At 41.1% G+C, this 22,991-nt stretch overlaps 1 protein-coding gene across 15 annotated transcripts in view; it reads left to right on the plus strand.

The window, feature by feature from the left end:
- Positions 1–22,991, plus strand: part of CELF4 (CUGBP Elav-like family member 4) — a 701,489-nt gene that overhangs the window by 242,507 nt on the left and 435,991 nt on the right. The window lies entirely within an intron of this gene.

Here is a 22,991-nt window from a genome sequence, read left to right on the forward strand (position 1 = left end):
AAGGCATTTTATTTCCAAAATTAGAGGTTACATGTACAGGTAGAAACCCAACGGGAGCCAGGAGACTGCTAGTGAAAGACACAGACAGCTGATCAGCAGTATCTTGCTTCTGTGTGAGGCACCTGTCTCTCACAAATGTATCTTTCAAAAAGCCACGTCTCCCCAGTCTTCTGGCTTACTCTGTGCCATCTTTGGCACCTGCACAATCAGTTGTTGACCTCTGTTTTCAATGACGCTGGCTTGGCACTGAAATAAAGCCGGAGCTACACAGAGGGCTTCATTTTGCATCTCTTTTTCTAGCTGATCTTGCTAGCAAATAACGTGTTGCAACGTGCTAGGACATTTGTTGTGCGCATATCTAGTGTCTCAAAAATAAAGTTTACTCTCAGCATTGTACTGACCAGAACAATATAAATGTGCTGTGAGTCAGCTTTGTTATGAGAATGGGGAACTACACACCTTTTGCCCCTAACTATTCCTGTGTGCAAAATAGTAATGCACCATTTGCTGTTTCAGCTGTGTAGCAGCCTTTTGCATCCTATATTTTTGCTAATACTGGGATAGAGGAGTCAAAGTCCAGTCCTGTTCTAAATTGCTGATGAATATTACAGCCTTCTCATAGTCTTTTTCCCTATTCACCATGGAGAATTGTGCAGCTTCCACCATTGCAGTGCTTTAAAGTTCAAAGTTCTATCATTTCTGCTGAAAAGTACTTAAAATAATAACAACCTTGAATTCATCAGTGGAGAAATCAGTCTGCAGGTAGCAATCAGGTTGGAATTGAAGTGAATACTGAAAAGAAACCTGAGAGGAGCAATACGTCAGTTTTCAGTGGAAGGGAGAAGTGGCTGGTAAGGGGAGATCAGGAAGATCAGAAGAATGATTCACTGGACACATACACACAAACAAACAGAAATCAAACCCAGTCCCTTAAATTTAAAAGAGAGGGAGGACCTACAGTCAGGGAAAGAGTTGAAAAGAAACAAGTAGTCCTGATGTAATGGTATGTTCATAGAGTCTCTTCCAGGCTCTTTCAGAGTGCCTGCAAGCAGAGAAGGAGGACCTGACAGGAAGCTGCTGTACAGATTTTGCCTTCATTTGACACTAAGAGTATGGCTGGGGGGGATTTCTAAAGAAGATTTTGTTACTGTCCCACCTGTTGCTTTCCTAAATATCTTACCTGAGCATGTACTTGTTGATGAATGGTTTGACATTATCAATTTTGGAACCTAGTGTTCTCAACAGGTTACATTTCCCCAGACATCCACATTCAGGATGTCTCAGCCCCATCCTGAAGGACCTATCTTTTACATTGTGATTATCTAGTTGTCTTCTCTCCCACAGTCCTCCTGGGGCTTTGACAAGAGTGCAAAGTGATGTGAATTGTTAGGAGCAGAGGCGACTCAAGCAGTCTCCACTAGAAACTTTCCCATCTTACTCCAGACAGGTCACTTCAATATTCCCGTAGACTCTGCTAGTCACTTCAATCTGGATTCAAACAAATAATTCATGATTGCAAGCTTCGTAACAAGTGTGAAATATTCCAAGATCCCTTGCACTTTCCTCCATTTAACAAAGAAGCTTTCTAATGAAAAAAGACAGAAATAGAGACACTATTCTCCAATACTTCATGCAAAGGAGTGATGAAAGGTGAGAGGAAGGGTTATTGGTAGGAATGAAAAAGGAACTATGTTTTATTTATTTGTTTTATTTTCCATCTCCACGGAGGCTTTGCTGGAAGGATTGTTCCAATATGACCCTGTAGATGCTAGATCAACTGTCCTATTCCATCTACCTGCATTGGTTTCCCTTGATTGAATGGACTGAAGGTGAGAAACCTCTAATGTGAGCAGATGAAAGTGGAGCTGGCACTCCATAGCAATGGGATAAAGCTGGCAGGTCTGATTTTTCAAACTTGTCTGAAAACATCATTCCACTTTGTCTCATTTTTAACCTTCAGTTTCAAAGATGGGGTAAAGGCAAAAAGGAAGGGGTAAAGATGCTTAAGTGCTACTTCTGAACAGTGATCTTCACATGCATAAACTCTTTGGAGGTCATTTACTTTTAGAAACTTTAAAAATCAGAATTTGTCTTCTACACTCTTACACGCAGATAAAGAAAGAGGAAAACTTAAAAAAATTAAATTAAAAAAAAACATTGTCCCCCACCCCTGGTGCTTTTGAAAGACATTGCACTGTGTCTCTGTAAAGGGGCAGAAATTTACCATCACCTTTGTTTTCAGATGTCATTCATGGGAGCTTGTTGTAAAATTGCCTTTGTCAGCTGTAATTTTTCGCCATTTTTCCTTAGAGTTTGTTCGTTACTTGAAGTTTCTGCAAAATTTAGATCTTACTTTTTTGTCATGTTAACAAACAATCCTAAACCAATATGTGATCCACAAGGATGTCTCTGTTGTAGGAGCTCTCCCTAGTTTTCTGAGACAAGGACTCTAAGAAAGACATGAGTAAGACCAATTTGGAATGGAGTCGAGCTGTTTGTAATGTCTGGTTAATTATCAGGGGGTAGGAGGAGTAGGATAATCATTGCCACGTGCTTCCTAGAAAATTTGATATGAAAGAGGAGTGAATGAAAAAGGGTGCCAAGAGAGTCCTGAATATTAAAACTGATGCAGCAGCCTTTGAACTCTAGGGTTGCCTGTTTTCTAGAGATCAGGATCATTTGAGTTAAAGGTGGATATCAGATGGATTTGTGGCTTAGTCTCAACCCATCTATCTTTAGACAACTACCCAAGAAACTTATACTGGTTGCCTAATAACCCTAGTCTGTTAAAGGTTAAAAAGTCTGTTAAAGGGGTTAAATTCCAGAGGGAATACAGCCACTTAATATTTAAATTGCTTATTTTTTCTCCACTGACTACAGTGATAGCTCAGGATGGCTGCATTCTGAGCTTCAGTATCTTAGTTAAATATTTGAAGTTACATGGAAGGATCTGGGCCACTGTGTTCCATCACATCACTCTTGAACCTAGGTGGATTTTATCCTGATTGTAATTCAGAACCAAGACCATTTCCAAATCACAAATCTGTACAAACTGCATGGCAAAGCACAGGGTGTAATTTGTGAGCTGAGCTGAACAGCAGGATACTCTGTGATATCCACCAGTGAGGTGAGAGTACCTTTCAGTCACGGGACAAATACACTGGTGGTGAAGTAGAACAGCTTAGAAAGGAAAGGTCGTCTTCTTCAAAACCAAACTAACGGCGAACAAACTCACTGCCTTAATGCACACCGATTAAAAGGAAATCAGGATGGGTAATTAACTCCTCTCTCAAGTGTTTGTACAATTCACTTTCCCTCTGCTACATTTCCTGAGCACTCCTGGTGCTAAGCTCTGAAGATGTTGAATAATGACTTAGACCACTGAGTTAAAAGTTTATTTTCTTAAAAGATCTGTTCTCCCATTCAATCCATTTCACACATTGCCCTCCACCAAGCAGAACAATAAAATGAACTATAACCATAAATCCACGGGTGTTTTAAGGTAACCCATTCATAGTTTCTCAGCCTAACAATATGAGTCAGCCTGCAGCACCGGGGGAGATGTTAAATTTATGTTGTTAAATTTTCACTCTTACCTCTATGGTTTCTCTGAATCCTCCATTCTCTATTTAATACAGCCTACTAATCTGTTTTCTGTTTATTTTCAAACGCAGGCCTTCTGCCTCCTACCCCATTCAGCATCCCGCCCACCTCCCCTCCCCCTCTGACTTTCTCAGAGCAAACAGCGCATTCAGATCGAACCAGATTGACAGGTGTGTGACAGATGGATGGACAGAAAACTGGATCGGTCCAAACTCCTTGGCACTTGAAAAATTGACAACACAACCAAAGCAGCGTAACGGGGAGAGATAGATTGGCAAATGGAATAAATGGTCCCCGGAAAGTTTGTGATTAATCTTTGCCCTGTCAAGTAATGGCCTGATAATGCAGGAATTTAATGGGAACGACTTCTGCCAGTTCAGAGGCATCCATTAGTGTGGAGTAAAGCAGGAGACAGTAATAGGCATTGTTCCTTTTCTTAGCCTTTGCAAATGAGAGGAGATTATTAAGGCTGTACCATCTGCACCCCAGCTCCACTCTCCCAAATGACAAATTCACACCTTTCCACTCTTCTGTTCACAAGAGGTGACACTCATGAGTTTGCAGCTCCCCTCCTGGAAATATTCGGTCTTGTTTGATCTGTTACACACTTCTCCTCTCCAGCATGAACTCCGAACTACCTAATGAAGTTGGAACAGGAAGAGACAGACTGTGTTAACTAGCAGGCTTATACTTTTCAGAAAGTGATCTGTTCTCAGATCACTTGCCTTGAAAAAATGAGGTCTTCCTACCTTTGTGCATCATTTAGCTCTGCCTCAGTTTCCTTAAGTATAGTAAGGCTGTTCTTCAGAAACAGGGCACTGTGGAGAATTCTGCTAGGTAAGTCCAGAAGGAAAATTTTGGGTCTAAACAAATGCTAGTGTTGCCTCAGGTCTAAATTGTGGCTTGAATGCTAGAGGTGTTGGTTTGTAGCATGCTATCTTAAGGGTAGGTCTGATTAAGGTAAGATCACGTGTCCATCTATCCTGGTATTCTGTTTTTAAAAACAGTTGTGGGGACATAACATAAGAGTAGACAATGATTTTTCAACTGAAATTAATGTCATAAGGACTTCCTGTTCTGAAGTCATTCAGCTCAGTAGATACTGATTGTCCTGTGTATTTGTTTGATCTGTCTTTTTGAACTTTTCTGAACTTTGTTAGTTGCCTCAGCCTCTCCTGCAACAAGTGATTTAATTCTGTACCACTCGAGGGGGAAAAAAAGTAGCTCTTACTTTCAACATGCTTGTCTGCTCACTTCATTAGCTTCAAGTATTCCAAGCAGGTGGTGGCACTTTTGTCTCCAGCCCTTCAATTCCAGCTAGGGGCTTATTGCACAAGATGTCAAGAGGGGAAGAAAAGGAGTTGTTGGGCAAAGGATCCCAAGAAAAGAGCAGGCAGATGTGTTGCGTCGGTGGGGTGGTGTTTACTCTCCAAGAAGCCTGGTACAGACTGAGATACCCCAGGCCTAACTGACATGAATAACTGAGTCACCTTCACGTTGGCAAGGAGGGGACTGGCTGGGGAGTGAGAGGGGAGCCCAAGTGCTCAGTCACATCAGTGCAGCTGTAGCACTGGGGGAGGGAGGATGCAGGGGGGCGGAAGAAGCTCATTATGACTGATAAATAGAGGGCTCCTGTTGTCAGCAATGTCATTGTGTTCACCTTTTTTTACAGTCCCCTCTTTCCAGCTGTGTAATTAATTAATGGATTGGAAGTGCTTAGTTTCCAGTGATCTACAGGTTGACCTTGCACCTTCCCCTGCTTGTCTGCAACTGTTGTCAGTAGGTCCAGCTTTCACCAAAGACATCTCCCTTTCTAACCATCTCTACATTGGTTATCCCCGGGACAGCAACAGTCAATACTTTCCTCCCCATGCTTGCTTTCACAGTGCTAAGAAAGCAGCATCCTTCTTTTTTGCTAGCATTTTTACATTGTCTTTGCACTAAGATAAATGTTGGCACAAGGTGCAGGTCCTCATGAGCCAAAGGGTAGAATTAAGATCACAAGCATTTTACCTCCTGGAAGGAGGGATGATCATATCATTGGATTTCAGGCTGCTCAAAATAATGCATGCAATTCAAACTAGATTTTATGGTTCTTCTGCAGACAGTGATGAGAAAGGTGCCTCCATTCTCACACCTACTGCAGGTAACTGTCTCAGAATAGGACAAATCTCTTCCAAGAGAGGTGTTTTTCCTTATTTAAGCTAGGAGATCTATAGACAACTAGTTTAAATTAAATATTTTGTGTTCAAGGTAGCTAAAATTAGGTGAGACGTCTTTCATCCTCATTATCTCTGCCTTACACTTACAAATGAGATGAGTAGTTGCAATTCTTCACCTCTCATTTGTATCTTTAAGCATATGTGTAAAGTAAAGGCATATAATGCTACAGCAGTTAACCAGAAAATTACAGTTTTTAATGGGAACTGAAGAACTTGTACCAACAGGGACTTCATGACTTCAGTCCATAACAGAACTCTTGCTTTTTGCAGTGTGTGAATAAAATATCATGAGCTTTACAAACAACACCATGAATGAAAGTCTGGGTAAGTACACTTGGTGACCTCGCTGGCAAATCTGCCTGACAATTTCCCAAAACAGACTTGGGCTATTGATCAAGTTGGCTGAAAGGGATCTTTTCACCTCAGGGTCTCTGGACTACATTTGACTTAGGGCAGTTAGGAGCAAAAGTGTCTGTTATCAAATGATAAGAGCAAGCTGAAGGTCTCAACCTAGTCTCTAGAGAAATAAGTCCAGGGTATGGAGATCTCAATCAATTTAAATTATACTAGGGATGGCTGACTAGGTTCACATCACAAAACCAGTCTTCTCTTGGTTTAAGGACTGAATACATAGGAATACAGTGATTTAATCTCCCAGTCTGACATCAGATTGGAAGGTCTGAAAGACCATTAGAAAATCTATCCAGTTTATTGCTTCAATGTTTCAGCTTCTCTGTAAAAACAATTTTTTTTAACTAAACAGTCCCAACACTTACAGTCTAAAGCATTCAGCTTCTTAATATTAAGTACATTAACTAATTCAAGACTGTATTCCCCAGCCTCACCTTCTCCAAGAGGAAATGTGCCATACATAGGAGCATATCTAATCAAGTTCCAGGAATGTAACTGTAAGTACTAGGTCAGTCACTTACTAGTCTAGTATAGAGCTGTCATGATTACCTACAGGCTTTGTCACCTAAGCAAAACCCCAGTTTTTCTAAGAAGAGCTTTACTGGCTTAGACTAAAACTCCATCTCATCCAGCAGCTTCTTCTCCAACACTGACCATAAGTAAATGCTCAAATAAAGGTGTAAAAGTAAGGCAAACATATTCTGCTAGACAGCGTCAGGACTCTTGTAGCAAATTGAGACTCAGACAATTTTTGAGGGGAGACCTTTGCAGTTAGGAGCATTGGGTAGACCTTTCTTGAACCCTTCATAGTTTTTGGACTTATGCAGGTATTTTATAGCTGTGTCTAGAAGCAAAGTGATTCCTAAATACTGTATGAAGAATCAACTTCCTTTCTATATTTTGAGCCTACTATGTGCTGATTCTATACAACTAAATTTAAAGAGAAAACTAATTTTTTAAGGAAAGTCTTCCTTCTCCTTTTCTCTCTCTCTCTCTCCCTCTTTTTCTCTCTCGATTCCTCTCCTCCTTAGAAAGATGACCTTTCCCTTACCCCTCCCCTCACTTGCCCCATTTCACTTCCCCCCACTCTTCCCCCTCCCATCAATCTGTGAACTACAGGGAAATCCAACTCAGAAGAAAACCCGAGCCATAGAAAACACAAATCAGTCCACAGGAGAAAACAATCAGAACTCTAAAGCCAGTTTCTGAGACCAATTTCATTATGGTGCTGCCTTCTTTGCAGCCTGCAATTATGGTGCAATTATGGGATTTCGGGGGAAAGCATCTGGCAGCGGTTTCTCTCATACCCGCTCCATTCTCCCTCCGCACTGTTCTCTGCAATCTGAGTTAGATGCTGTTTGTATTCCTCCTCTTCAAATGTGCATCAGCATTTCAAATGAAACTTTGGACCACCGCCGTGGCAGCCTTTTAAAAGGATACAGCACGAGATTCCTCTGTCTCCTTTCCTCCGCTGGAGAGCAAAGGCAAACCAGAAGAGGGATATTAATGTGCAAATTAGCGCAACCTGACTGGCTCCAGATTGCTACTTAGAATTTGCATATTAATAAATGTTTTTGTGACAGCATTTAGCAGATCAAGAAGGGCAGAGATTAAAAAAAGCCAACAAGATTTTTAAGCTTTTCCTTTATATTCCCTTCTCCTCAGACTCCCAGCCTCCTGTATATATCTATATCTCCTTATACCATATCCATATGTGCTTAGGCTGCATATCTATAGGTCAATGCATGTAAATCTGCCCAGCTCTTGACAGATGTGAGATTTGCAGAACTGCCTTGCGTGAAGTTAGACAAACAGTCCTGTGCTGGAAGAAGTGCAGGCAGCTTTGCCTGTGTGTATATTTGAACGAGTGTGTTTTATACACACGCACGCAGAGTTAGAAAGATAGATGTAGGACCTGGACAGTCTCCCTCCCCCATCCCCCTTTCAAATCTTTTTCCAACAGGCGCTTTTATCCCATTCAGCTGAATAAATTGGGACTCTTGAAACTGTGATCTTGACAGATGTGAGCTTTTTTTCTGAGCTGCATTTGGAAAAAGATAGATAGTGAAAACCTCCAGGGCATTTGGGCTTAGTGGAGCCAGTGAAAAGGGTTATTTCCAAGCGTGCTGAATAATGCATCCTTCTGAATTCCTTAGTTCTCTCTTTCTGTCCTCCTTTCTGTCTTTCGCTCTCTCTTCCTTTAAACGCTTTGTGGATGAAATGTTGAATACCCTCCCAGAGTTCTTCCACCACCACAGGAAAGTTGCGATCAAAATCTTACTGAGCAACGGGCTTTTAAAGTGTCTCATGTCTCATGTCTGGTGGTCAGAAAAAGAGGGTGAGAAAATGAACGTATAAATAAACAGAGCCACTTACACATACATAACTGGTGAATTAAAGATATATTCCACATTTCAGTTAATTAGTTGTCACATCAGTCTTAAGCAGTGAAACTGGCTGATAGCCAGGCTTTTTTTTTTTTTTTTTTTTTTTCAGAAATCTCTGTGTCAAGAACATATGTTCAAAGAGACTCTCATCCATATTAGATTTGTCTTCCTAGCTTACTTTTCTTTATTATGGAAAAAAGAAAAACAACTGCAAAATGAGAAGCAACTTGAAATGATCTCATTGTCAACCCTTTTCTTTGTTCTCCACAATTTTCTTAATACTTTCCCAGTTGGAGCTTGAATTTTGTGCTGGTTGGTCAAGGCAGGATTACAGTTTGGAGTGAGGAGAAACTCACTTTCAAATTAAACTGAATCAAAATGTACAATTTTTATGTGAAACAAAGAAAAAGATGTAACTTCTTTCAGGGTAAATCTGAAATGCTTTGTTCTTGCCTTGCTTCATACAGGGCAGAAGACGGAAAGTTAAGTAATTATCGTTTTGGATTTTATTTCCTAATTATACCTATTTTTGCCTTTTTCTTATTTTTTTTTCCACAAAGGCATTTTGAAAAGAAAAGCCCAATTTCCAAACCCAAAGGTTTTGTTTTTTTCCTTTGGCATTTCCACCATGAAGCACTTTGTCTCTGACTGCATTGAAATGCAGTGTTTTGACATTTTGCTATGTGGATGTCGGGCTAAGTGTCTTGCCTGAAACCACAGAGGGAATTAAAACCACATCTCTTGAGCCTTCGGTTAGCCCTTAACCACTGGACCATCTTTTCTCCTAGAAACCCTCAGGAATTTTTGAGCAAAAGTGAACCCATGGACAACAACATGGAGAGGGACTCGTCCTTTTATCAGAGGCTCATGACCAGAGACGACCCCAAGCGATTTGTGGAGAGGAGAGGAGTAGGCACGTACCCCCCATGCTGGAGCTGGCATCATCTGTCTTCTTGCTATGCCTGCACTATAAAAACAAAGATTTAAGAGAAGCACAACAGTGGCACACACACACCCTTGGGCCACACATCAGTGAGTTTGCTGGCGAGAGCAAAGCTGCCGTGTCTCTGCAATGTTTTTGTCAGGATTATCTGACTCCCAGTCAAGGTGCAAACAAACCTGAGGTCTTCTGTCAATAACAGTGTGTGAGTTGAGAATTCTCAATGTCTTCTGAAAGAAAGTTTGGGAGCTCTTAAAAAAAAATAAATCTGAAAAGAGGTGGGGAAGGAAGCTAGGTTTCTCTACTAAAAATTAGAAAGTCACTGGAACAGTCACAGGGAAGTGAGGACAATGTGACAGTATCTCCTGATGTGTCTTTTCTAGTATTTTATTTGGCTTGGTTTTTAACTTCTCAAGTAGCCTTCACCACTTCTCTCAGGAGCCTACTGTAACATCTCATTTCCATGAATATTCCTGCAAGTATTCAGCCTGCATTTTCCCCTTTTTTCGTGTCATACCATCATACATTGCAATAATTCATCTTTGGTTGGTCCAAAGAATGTCTTGGTTCCTGGTTCTGTTTCTGAGTGACACTTGTGTGGCTGGGCTCAAGCATCCCAGTGCTGCTCTCCTCCAGCCCAACATCCCTCTCCATCTATTTGAAAAACAGTTACGTGTCCTCAACTCCTGAGAGATGAGAAAATTAGACACCACACACCCATACTAAGCCTGTGACACAACTGCAGGTTCAGGTGGTCCAATGACAGCACTGATTTCATTGATCCTAAGACCATTTATTTGCCCCCAAAAGAACTCATATATTAACCTTGCCACCTTATCCCTTCCTTAAGCCCCGTTTCTTGCTTCTATGTTTCCATGTTTCTACTTCCCTTTCTACTTTTTCCTCTTTCCACAGTATCCTGGAGCATTTTGTTCCAGCTGCTCTTCATCAGCCTATCATCTACAGCAGTCCATAAGAAACATTTACCATAAAATCTTCAGAGCAAAGTCTTTGCTCTCAACACAGGCTTCTCCATCAGGTGGAGGAGGCAGAAAAGAGAGGGCATAGAGCATTTTTGGCAGACATCAGTTATGTCTCTTTATTTATGGTTGGAATGCAGTTAAGGGCTGATGTTGAAAATAATATTGTGCAGCAGAAGGAATGGGGCCCGGTTTCCCACGTTATCCAATCTCCCTCCTTTCTCTCATCACATGCTCTTTGTAGATTCTCCAGTGTCTAATATAAAGAGGTGAACATACTTCAGTTTTCTCTCAAAAGAGGTTTACAAAGCTTTCCTTCACTCAGCTGTCTAGTCTCATAAACATCTGCGAAAAGTAATGTCTTTTTTTTGTCTTGAAGAATTTTCTTTCTCTCACTCTGTCAAATTTGGTTAAAATTGTCCAGCTGCTATAAGAAATATTGACAGAGAAAGAATGGGACAAGGAGTTAGGTAATAAACATAGCACAGCTCTGTAAACCCTGTTTCCTTAGGAAAACTAGGTAGAACAGGATGTTCAGGATTCAACCTAGTCCTCTGGTGGGCTTGTTCACTGCCTCTGCTGATCCCTTGTGTGGAGAGCAGATGTCAGAGGTTGCCCTTGGAAGTGATGGCAACTGGGTGTGCTGGACAGATTCATTCTGCCTGATTGTGCTGGGGGCAACAGTAAAAAGTATTGTAGCCTTTCTCTTCAGATCCTTTTATAAATTCTGTTGTCCTGAAATGTATGCCTCTATGTCCTGAAACACACAGTATTTCAGTATGTCCTGAAAAGCTGTATAAGCTTTTTCTTCCCACTTTTCCAACCTCAGTTCCCCCTCCTTCTGTCTTCTTCCAGCCCCAATCAGCCTCTCTTTCTCGCCTCTCTCTGGTGTTCGTCAATAAATATTCAATTAATGCTTTCCTATGATATAGATCTATGGGTGCCAGATAAGAACATCTTCACAGGATGAATGGTGCTGCTAAGTCTTGCGGCTAATTCTATGCAGATGCAGAAAGCCTACTGGAAGTGACTTTACAAAATGGAGTGCTCAAGTGTCCCTGTTTTATTTTTTAATGCAGATGAGAATTTAAAAGCCTGTGTTTTCTACAATTAATTTTATGTACTATTCTTCTCAATTATTTATATTCCCTGAATGATAAATGGGCTGGTAGAGAGGAAAAGGAGACTCAAGGTAGCGGGAATCTGTAGAAAGAATCCTTTTTTCCTCATTAGTTATTTATTTATTTTAGACTGGAATAGGAGCCCAGATGATAATTAGGAGAACGTGGGCTCTAGATCAACAGGTGATAGGAGATCAGTTTATCACCTAGTAAGGCTCAGAGGAAAATGACAAAAACAGAGAATGGAGGTTTAGTCATAGTTTTGCCGCAGATTTATTTAATGTGCTTTGGCAAATCCCTTAACTTCCCCAGTAGTGAAAAGGAGGAGGTAGTTGCTTTTTGCCAAATAGCAGTAGATAGCAAAAGTAAGCACAAATTCTGCAGCTGCTGTAAAAGCCAAACTTCCATGGATTCAGCTTTCTCACATATGTCGGTGTTGATCCTGGACTGGGTCAAGGCTGTATTCATTACAGTCATTCTCATCCAAAGCCAGAAAAGTAACCCAGCAGAAATGAAGTGTTACAGAATCATAGAATCATTAAATGATTTGTCTTTGAAGTGACCATAGACCTCATCTAGTTCCAACCGCCCTGCCATGGGCAGAGACACCTCCCACTAGACCAGGTTGCTCAAAGCCCTATCCAGCCTGGCCTTGAACACTTTCAGGGGTGGGGCATCCGCAGCTTTCCCGGGGAACCTGTTCCAATGCATCATTCCCCTCATAGTAAAGAATTTCTCCCTGATATCTAATTTAAATCTACTCTCCCTCAGCTTACAGCCACTGCCCTTTGTTCTTCTGAAAAGTCCCTCTCCAGCTCTCTTGTAACCCCTTTAGGTACTCAAAGATGCTATAAGGTCTCCCTGGAGTTTTCTCTTCTCCAGGCTGGACAACCCCAACTTTCTCAGCCTGTCTTCACAGGAAAGGTGCTCCACCCTTCTGATCAACTTCGTGACTCTCCTCTGGAGTCGCTCCAACAGATCAATGTCTTTCTTGTGTTGGGGGCCCAGAGCTGGGCACAGCACTCCACTTATTTTATTTTATATTTTATGCCTTCGTGCGAGTTCTTGGTGTAGCACTCATGCAGAAACATGAATGTGCTGAGGAGAGTAGCCTTCCTCAGTAAAGCAAATGCCCGCTTGAATCAGTGGGCATTGGAAACCTCTGGAGAGAGAGCCTGACCCTCTCTGATTTCCAGTCCATTTCCGAGGGTTTTGGAGAAGCAACAGGATGGCATTTGGGGCACTTGAGAAATTGATTCTAAAGATGTAAGGGGTTTATTTTAGAGCAAAAGGGAGGAGACCCCATTAAAATAGCACTGAAATGGAGAGGAAGCTGAACAAATGGAGATGTGTTAGGCTGAGCGTTGTTTGAAGTGAGACATTTTCCTTGAGATATTGATTGGTTTTTTATGCCATTCTTAACCTAAATCAGATCCTTAAAAACAAACAAAAGCAACCTCTTGGAAAAAAACCTCCCAACAAATAAAAAATATATAAAGGGTTATTTTAGGACTGAGAAAAGCAGCCAGGCTTTTCTTTCCGCACATTCTGCTTCCCCAAAATAGTAGTGCTTGCTTGTAAGAGAGACATCTTGGCAGTAATGGATATTATTTCCTTTCAAGTTCATTTATAAGGTTAAAATTGGAAGGTTTGCGAGTTTTGGATGGATTTTCTTTTTTTTTTAAAACTTTCTAAATTTATTTCATAACAAAGGAGATGAGTTGGAAGGAAAACAATGGGGATAAAAATTATGTGTTAGAAAAGTTTAGGGATAAAGGGGTAAAGCTACTTGAAAAATTGCCAACTTTCAGAGACAAATTCATACTAATTTTAGAAATTTCAAACACTTTCATGAATTTATTTTTATTCACATTGTGCTTTCATGGTTCTTCAAGGAATCAGGGCAAGGGGGGTGGAAGCTTGGTAGATCAGAGATCTTCTTCCAGTTTGAGAAAAATAAGGTAAGCAATTCAGTCCATTTTATAGAGATTAGAGTTTATAAAACTCACAATTAGAAAAATCAGTTCTCAATTGAGAACTATAATATAAATATAAACTGGCTAGTCCCTTACAGGGTGTAGCCTTAGGGATATCTGGAGTAATCCCTTCCACCATGACCTTCAGAGCTGAATGAAATTATGGCCTTTGATATACTACAACAGTTCCTTCAGGAAAAAAAAAGACAAGAGGGAGTAACAAAAAAAAAAAAAGTGATCCATCAGACTTAAAGCATAAATGTTTGTCTTTGTCATAGAGGCTGCTAGATTAGTTCAGCTTCCATAATCTATTTAATTATTGTCTTTAATGGGACAGCCATTAAGCGAACTAGTTACTTTCTGTAAACATAATGAGAAAGATCTGCATTGTTTGCACCAGCCTGCCACCTTCTGAACCAAAATCGTGTGCTCCTTTCAGTGACATTCCACTCTTTCCAGAAGAGATGCTGTTGTGAGATGGAGAATAGGAATGATTTCACCACTCCTGTCTATTCCACTATTGAGCTTCAGTAGCAGTGGAAGATAACAGCTGGAAAGAAACTGGAGTCTTTGTCCTACTTTTCCCTTTTTTGAACCTATTGGCACCATTGTCAGTGCAATTTATGAGTGCTGTGTTGACACTGAGAAGGTAGGGATCAAGCTGAAGCTGTAGGTTCATTTTTCTAATGGAAAACAAGAGGGGTTAATGAAATACTGTTTTGCTGCTTATCTGTGTGGCTGAAGAAGGACCTATTCCACTCAACTACTCAGAGCCCTCATTTGGTTTGGAGGTTCTGTGACTTTCCAGTGAAGTAATAATTTGGCAAAGAGAAATATTACCAAATGGAAGCTGGGAAATGTAACCAAATTTTGAATTGAGATCCAAATCCATAAAGCTTCTTTGAAACTCTTTTTGCTCAGAATTACTTTTCAATAAGTATTTTAAACTTTAAGAAAGGGGAGACTCTAGATCTCAGCAGAACCTGGACCTGACCTAAATCCCAATACACCACCAAAATTACTTATGACTTGTGGCACTTGTTTTTTCCCCTCTCTCCAAGTGTTCTTTCTCCTTGTATCTGCTCTTTTCTTTTCCTGCAGACTTTTTCCCATTTATTGTGCTCCTAGAATAAGGAGGGATCTGAAAATGTTCAACTCCTAGAAAGGGTTTTGACCCAGTGGTTGCTAGGTGATTAGATGTTTTGAAGATGGGAAGTCATATAGACTGATAGCAAATGCAGTATCCAAAATACACCACAAGCAAGTGTGAAAATACGTGGGTGATGAGCCTCTAATTTTACTCTCTTCATCTTTCCACATGAGGCTGTGAGTTTACAGCTTGCATGGATACTACCTAGATGCCTGTTGTATGAGGATGAGGGGTGTTGGAAAAAGGTAAGACTATCTTCAAAAATAATTCTGTAAATTCCCCTTAGCTCCAAGTTAGAGCAAGAAGGCAACCAATAGAGCTCCTAATGAGTGTGGAGGAAATTGGAGAAAATGAATAGCTCAAAATGATGCCCCATATGCCAAAATGGTTTCAAACACGCAGGTAGAAAACAATTTTCCAGAAATCTCTCTCTTTTTTTTTTTTTTTCTCCCCCCCCCACATGTCATATGTTCATCCTAATTCACCATCTATGAAGGAGGGAGCCATGAGGCAGAAGGAACACTACAATACCAGTCTGCTATTTCCTGCTGAGTAGCAACAGGCTGTGGAGTGGACATACAGCTTTTTCTGGATGTGGCAAAAGGTTTCTTTCAGCCCCTAATTTGCAGTGTCAGAGTAACCCATTATCAAGACGATTAAATTTAAAGAGACTGCAGTAAATGCTAGCATACAGAAGACATCAAGCATCATTAAAATGTAATTGGAAGCAAAGCTTAATGAGGTAAAAGGGAAAAAAATACCCAGAATCCTTTTGGGCTTTCTGCCCCCCCCCCCTTCGCTTGCTTTGCCTGAGCCAGCAACTACTGTATTGAAAATTATAATTTGCAAGCTGCATTATTATTTGGTGTTCCTTGCAGCAGCTAAAACGACATGTGCTTTAGTGTAGCTTTACAATGAGTGTATAAAGTTATATCCACTGTAATTTTAGACTAAAGGCGGGAATGCTCTTGCTTTCTCAAAGTCTAAAGTTTCTGGTAGAAGTAAAGCTAATCTGGTTTTGCTCATCTAAAGCAGACAATAATGGCCAAATGGAAACACGTGTCTGCAGCTTTGCACTGATCAGTAGAAGCATCAATGTCCCAGATTCCTTCTTTCCTGAGGACAACAAGGACAATGAAGCACAAGAGAACTAAAATCAAAAAGGATGGAGAGGGGAGCAGCAGCCATTGTGCCTGGAGAGCCAGGATGTAACTGCAGTGCCTCTGGTAGGGATGTGAATAGTAAATGTAATGTTTGTATAGGAGGTAATAGCTCAATAAGGCAGTGGGCTGGCTTCCCAGGTCCTTAAAGGATACCTGCTACAAAGCATCTGCAGTTCAGCTATTACTATTGTGATATGGGCTGGTAGGACCCTCTGGAGAGGGACTTTCTCAGTCCATCTTTGTCTTGTGGCAAGGTTGAGGCCAAGTGTCGATTTTGTAAAGGCTGAGTTGGTGTGGGTCCAGCTTCCTTTTTGTTTTTAAATAATTTCTTTTTTTTTGTTGTTTTTTCTTTTCTCCCCATCGAATCAACAATCCTTTTTTTTTTTTTTTTTTTTTTTTCTGGAGGAGAAAATAGACCATTTCAGTTGGTTGCCTATCACCATCCTGGGCTTGGGTTAGTGATTCCTCCCCTTGCACACAGCTGCAGATTTCCTGCAAGCATCACCATTCCAACTCAAGGCCCACACAGGAGTAGGCAAACAAAACAAATATTTTTCCCAAGCCATCTGATCCAGTTAAGATGCCAGGACTTTGCCCTTAAACTAGCCAGATATATTATTCTCAGTTGGGTTCATGACGCATTTTTGTTCCGGTGTTGTCCTTCAAATCAAAACTCTTTGGTCTCCAATGGTGACCCTAGGCACCTTTGTTGGAGAACAGAAAACTTGGGCTCTGGAGAAAGCTGTCTGAGCTACAAATATAGCTCCAAGTCTGCAGCGCAGTTTGCAGCTCAGTCTTCCCCACACCATCCACCATCCATAGTTTCAACTACAAAAATTCATACCCAGCCTTCTGCACTCATTTTTTTAAAACAGTTTCAAAACCAACAAAGTGACCTCAGAGCTTCAGAGTGATTTCCAAGCAATGGCTACACCAGAGGGGAACTCTGAGGTACAAATGCATGAGCTCATTTGGAGCCAGGAGATATGTCTACACAGCAGCAAACCCAGCTGTCCTGTCCTCTCATCCAGAACTGGTGTTTGCACCAGACTCCACTGTCCTCTGCCTGACTATCAAAAGAACAGGCCCTTGAAAGCTTGTAGCATTTGAGCACTCTCTGATAACAATGCCCTTCAACTTTTGTCTTTGCTTTTATTGCTGTTCCTGTGCTCTGTCATGTCTGTTTTAATTTAAGTCCTCTAGGGACCAGACACTGTTCCTTATTAGGAGCTCATACAATGTATAAAACAGCAGGGCTCTAATCTTGTGCACTCTAGGATCAAGCAAACAACCTGAAAAAGGAATTTTGTCAAAACATGTCAACAGAAGCTTGACCGAGTAGCACGTCTCACTACAGTGTAGGCAGTGTGCCTGATATACGAGATTACAGATGAATCACTGGTTGTTTTTGTCGAATAAGTTCCTCTTGTTTCCTTGCTCTGTCACATTTATTTTTTAATTGCAGATTCAGTGTCAACTTAATTCAATATGGGGAATGATTATTAGAGTATAACCCTCAACAACTGGACAGGTAGAGCGCTCTTAAGGATCATTAGCTGAGCTGCAGTTAAATAGAGGTCAGGCATTTGAATAAACTTCAGATTAAATTTTCCCTTCACTTTCTGAGTTGTTCTTATTGGCAAACTATTTTACACTGCCTAAAAATGTAAATCTTCAAGTCTCCAGCTGCTCAAACAAGACCTTTCACTGACACAGTGTTGTCTTTAGATTGAAAAAAATGCAGAGTTGCAGAAATCTGGTCACTGAATTTTTCATTTTCTTGGGTTTACTAGAAGAATATTTGCCTTATCATATAGAAGTACAGGGGGGAAAATATAAATATTGCTACATGATTTTTTATAACAGGGAATAAAAGTAGGGGGTTTGCATCTCAAAAGCCTTTGAGTAAGTTCTGCAAATGCTCTTTTCTTCAGTAAACATAACTGAAGTGCCATTGCCCTTTTTAGCCCCAACGTATATCTGTGAAAGACTGAGTCAAGTTTTCTGCTATCTGACCTTTCTGTGACAGTATCTTCCAAATAATTACAGGGAAGTGGGGGGAAGTTAGAACAATCATTCATTGCCGAAGAACAAAAAGGAAACAACTTTTTTGCTGTGTTTTAGCCACACCCTTCACCAAGGCTGAGATTGTGATGCCAACACTTAAAAAAGTTTGAGGCTTGAATTATTTGGTTTTGGACAATATTAGTACGTAAAAGAGGATGAGTTGACATCTTCACTGCCTCTTCATTGACTGCACAGGGCTCTCTGGTTTCAATAGTTTTAAGAAGATAGTGTATGTCTTCAAATTGAATGTGCTTTTGCTGCACATAACCAAAGAGAGTCTCTCCTTTCTTATACAAATGAGATCCAAAGGATCTCTGCAAATAATACGGCAAAGTTCTGTGTCTCAGTGTGCTGATTATTTTTACACGTCATGCTTAGCTTTGTAGGGCAATCCTCACTCTACTACACTTCTTGCTAAAAATAGGAATATTGTGTACTAGAAAACTGTAGCTGACATGTGTGATTTTTTTTTTTTTCCCCATCAAAAATATGTTTGACTTCTTAAAGGGGAAGATGAGGGATGGAGCTGGATGTGTGTTGTCTTTTCAGGGGCAGCTGAGACATTTTAGATTTCAGCTTCCTGTTTCATGTTAATTTTCAAAACTTTCATTAGAAATAGGAATGGAGGGACAAAGAGAACATAATTGTGGATCAACCTGTGTAGAAGGGAAATAAGCACTAAGTTTAACTACATAGACATAAATAGGTTTCTATGTGGTACTAAAACACATAGATAGATGGCTCAAACACAAGTGCTGTCAGTTTTGGATGGAGTCTGCAAAATTATTTGGTTTCATATTATAACATTTTGCAATTTTATAGGGTGAAACTCCAGATTTCAATTTCAATCACTATGTATTTATGGGAATTCTTGGAGGCTGAAACCATTTTATTCCTGGAATTCAGCACCAGAGGTTTTGCTGCAGTTTGAAAGCATTTTGGGATATCTTGGGATTTTCATTTTGCCAGCCTAGTTCTTTATAGAGATTAACCATTGTACATTCATGATTTGCAATGGCAACACTGAGTCTTATACCACTCACTTATAGATAAGGTTTCAGCCCCTAAAAGTGGCCTTTCAAAGCTGAACTTGCATAGTAACACCTAGGGCTATGGGTAGACTCCCTAGAAATATTTAGAAGAAAGATAAGAGGTGAAGGAGAGGAAAGGGGATAACAGTCAGGAATCACTCTTGTCTTCCTTTCCCACCCACCCCTACAAAAAAAAAAAATAAATAAAACCTCTGTATACACATTATCATAGAAATAGATTGCCCTGCAGCTGCTCCACTCCAGATATATTAACAGCTCTGGGATTCAAGAAACCATCGTACAAGCATAAGCTTAAAGCCATCAGAGTGACCACAACGGACTTTTTCATTAACAACAGGATCACAGAGGAAGGATTTACTCAGGCGGAACAATTAAAAAGCATGGGGCTGCAATAAAAGGGAATGAGACTTCAGCCCTTCCTCTGCCTCTGTCTTTAGGACTCTTTCTCCCTTCCTGTCTCTCTTTTCCTCCTTCTCCCTTTTGTATTGTTCTAATCCAGGGCTCCCAATGGTCTAGCATTACATCTTCCCTTGAATTAGCATTCCCATTCCCCCCGGGAGGGCTGCTGTGGTGATGACTAAGGGAAGGGGTGATAAATGTTAACAGAAACACTTTTGCAGAGTGCTGATTTTTCTGTTTGTAAAGCACGCACCTGCACAAAAGATGCCGAGTGAGAGAAAATAGCTCCATCTCGATGGGAGACAAGCGCACCCGGAGACACACACTTACTTAACATACATTACAGGGATGCCCCGTAGTAGTATCACACTGGGAGTTGTGTGGCAGAACAGAAAGGGGGAGAGGGGAGGAGCAGCGCAGGGTTGAGAGGATGTTTGATTTGGGGTTAAGGCTATAGATCAAGTTTTGTATCACTGGCACACAACCCCCCTACCCCTTCCTTTCCTGACTTTCTGCATCTCATTTTCTTGCTTTTTGTCTCAGTTTGTCAGCACCAGTGTGGTCCATGAAGGGTGGGTAGACAGCTCAGGCAAAGGGAGCTTGAGTCCCTGAATATCAGCCACATTCCAACTACACATTCACCTTTTCAGAGCAGTTCAGTTCATTTCTGAATTCTCACATTAGAGGATTTTACACATGGAATTTAAGGTGAAGTAGGGAGCCTATAGGTGATAAATTGGAAGCTGGAGTGGTTCCAGTGCTGTGGGGTGTATATTCGGAGGTTACAATGAGTAAACTAGAGCATTGTCCCATCCAAAACTCCATGAGTTGTTCCTTCCTCACACCATGAGCCATAACACAGAGATGTACCAGGACATGTATCCTCATAACACAACCTGACTGAGGGAAGCAAGGAGAGTGGGATCTTGGGCTCACACTTGGGTGTGCTTATCTTCAAGCTAGTTTGTTGCAGAGATTGTTACTTTTTAAATAAATACAGTAGATTCTGCTTTGGTATTGGAATAAAAATGATAAATATGAGCAACACATCTACATTTGATGAATTGCAGGGCTAAATGTTCTCATGCATATGTCTGAACCACTTCCTGAGTCACCTGTTCTTGGCAACATCAACTTTTGGGCTCTCTATTATTCATGGTCGTACTGTGTTTGCCGCATTTTTAGCTGAATGGACAAAGTAAGGCCATGGACATTTTCTGGGAGAAAGGTCAGTGCACTTCCCATACTGTAGATTCGTAAAAGAGTAAAAAACTTGTTCAGGCCAGTGGTAGATGCACAGAAACTCGGGAGAAGTCTGGTTTACTTGTGATTATAACTATGTTAAGGATTTGTTTAAGGATATTACATTACAAGAAACTACTAGGCTGCCACAAACTCTGGATTAGTTTGAAAGCCTGTGACCAACCTTTTTATGATAGTACTGAATTTTGGTCTTTTTCTGGAGTTACTATTGAAAGCCATAATGTTATATTGTGGGGGAAATATTGATTATTTTTTTCTTCTGTGTATGAGTCACCTACAGTAAGGACAAACCACGGAGGTGGTTTTACCAATTAGCAGATTGCAAAAGCAGAAAAGGCTAAATCTTCCCTTCTTTAGTGGAATATCATCTGCATTTACTTTTTCACTGCCCTTAAGAAGATGCGTGTACAACTTGATTCTAGTGTCCTCTCACGAGGCAGAAACTCAGATCCTCAACATTGTTGTACATGACTGAAAGAAGGAAGGAATCAAGCAAGCAAGCAAGGAAGGAAGGAAAATATTTTCTAATCTGTTTCCACTTCCTCATGCTATCAGGCTGGTTCTTCAGCAATGATGGACATGGAGTAATAAGGAGAGGACAGGACAACAAAGACCCAGCCTCCTGCTACATAGCAAGGCAGGCTCATCAGTCAGTTGGCTTGAACAGTCCAAAGTTATGGCAAGTGTTCCGACTCTTCTTTATGTGAAAAGCTGGGATGAAAGAACAAATTCAGAGCAAGAGCCATATCACTGAAATGTTCCAGCCAGCAAGTTTGCTTTAAGATCCATAAACACTATACGTAGCACATTCCTTCAGAGGTTCTTGGAGAATGTTGCATGAGCAGATGTTTGAAAGGACTTGGGTATGTCTGAGAATCATAGAGTCCCTTGGCTTTCAAGGTGTCTTAAGAAGAGAAGCCAGGGTGCCAGTCTCTGGGTTTCAAGCTGCAGATCATGCTCTTGTGAGATGCTGGTAAAGACATCTAAATACCCTGCTCAGAAGGAGTTTCAATCCCTGACAAATAGCAAACATTCTGAGCCAGCAAAGCCACTGACTTCATCCAGAGAGGGGAGGGGAAGAGAGGCAAAGGCAATGTTTAATTAGGAAGCTAATTTCATGACATCATGCCTCCTGGCCTTTATTCCATTAATGAAGCTGAAAGTAGGCCACAAACTACAGGGATTTATTCTTCCCTATTGGGACCATGTTATATCTGTCTGTCTGCTTGCATGGAAAATGCAACATCATTCCCAGTTGTTAACTTATTCCATAAACATTCACCATTCACTCTGCTCTTCCTGTAGTCTCATTTATACTGCATGCCTAATGCCCTGTATAAATTGCCTTTCTCTGTATACTAATGTGGGCATTTTTTTTGTTATATTTTCTTAAAGCAATGGGCATAGAAAGAGTGGAAACAGTCACCTCTGAGGGTTTACCTGTGGGCTAAGCTCAGAGTATAAGGGCTGTGTCCCATGATACTGAGAGGTGCTGAAATAGAAATTGTGAGATGGGAAAGCAAAGAATTAATGTTGCTTTTACCTGTATCGTGGGATGAATACAGAGGATCTGATAACTCAGTCCTTATGTGGAGCGGGAAGAGGGAGAGGAGGACCCTGAAAATTAGCTGGAAGTGTGATGGGATAGTGCAGATCAAAACGCCTCAGGACCTGGCCCGTGTTCTGACTCAAGGCTCCTGGTGTTTTATGATAACGAATCCGTAGTGGTGCCTGTCTCCACCTCTCCCCAGCGTCTGCTGCTCCCTACTGCCAAGGCAGCAGAGCAGAAGGCACGTCTGCTCCATGCTGCTACTGCTCACAGCCCGGGGTCCTAACACAACATGCAACAGATGCCAGGTCTGGTTCCTGCTGGAGCCATCCTCTGTCAAGACATTGGAAAAGGAAGCGGCTTCAGTCCTGCAGTCACTGTTGAGGCACTTAGCTGGGCTAGAGGGGAGCAGTGTCTGGAGTCAGCCCCATATCAATCACCTAAGTCAGGACAGCAAAGGACATGTTCTGATGATATAAGTAAATAGCTCCAATGGCGAGCTGCCACAAAAAGGGGCAATGTCATTCCCTGCCCTTATCTGCATGTTTGTGTTCTCTCTGCTGCACCAGTGTAGCACTCATCAGGCTTGAGGTGTTTATCACAATCACAGAATCATAGAATATCCAGAGTTGGAAGGGACCCAAAAGGATCATCAAGTCCAGCTCCTGAAGAGTTCCTGAGGTGAACCAGCTCATGCAGCTGGTATGA

The sequence above is a fragment of the Pseudopipra pipra genome, chromosome Z (assembly GCF_036250125.1).
Source record: "Pseudopipra pipra isolate bDixPip1 chromosome Z, bDixPip1.hap1, whole genome shotgun sequence".
Classification (NCBI taxonomy): Eukaryota; Metazoa; Chordata; class Aves; order Passeriformes; family Pipridae; genus Pseudopipra; species Pseudopipra pipra.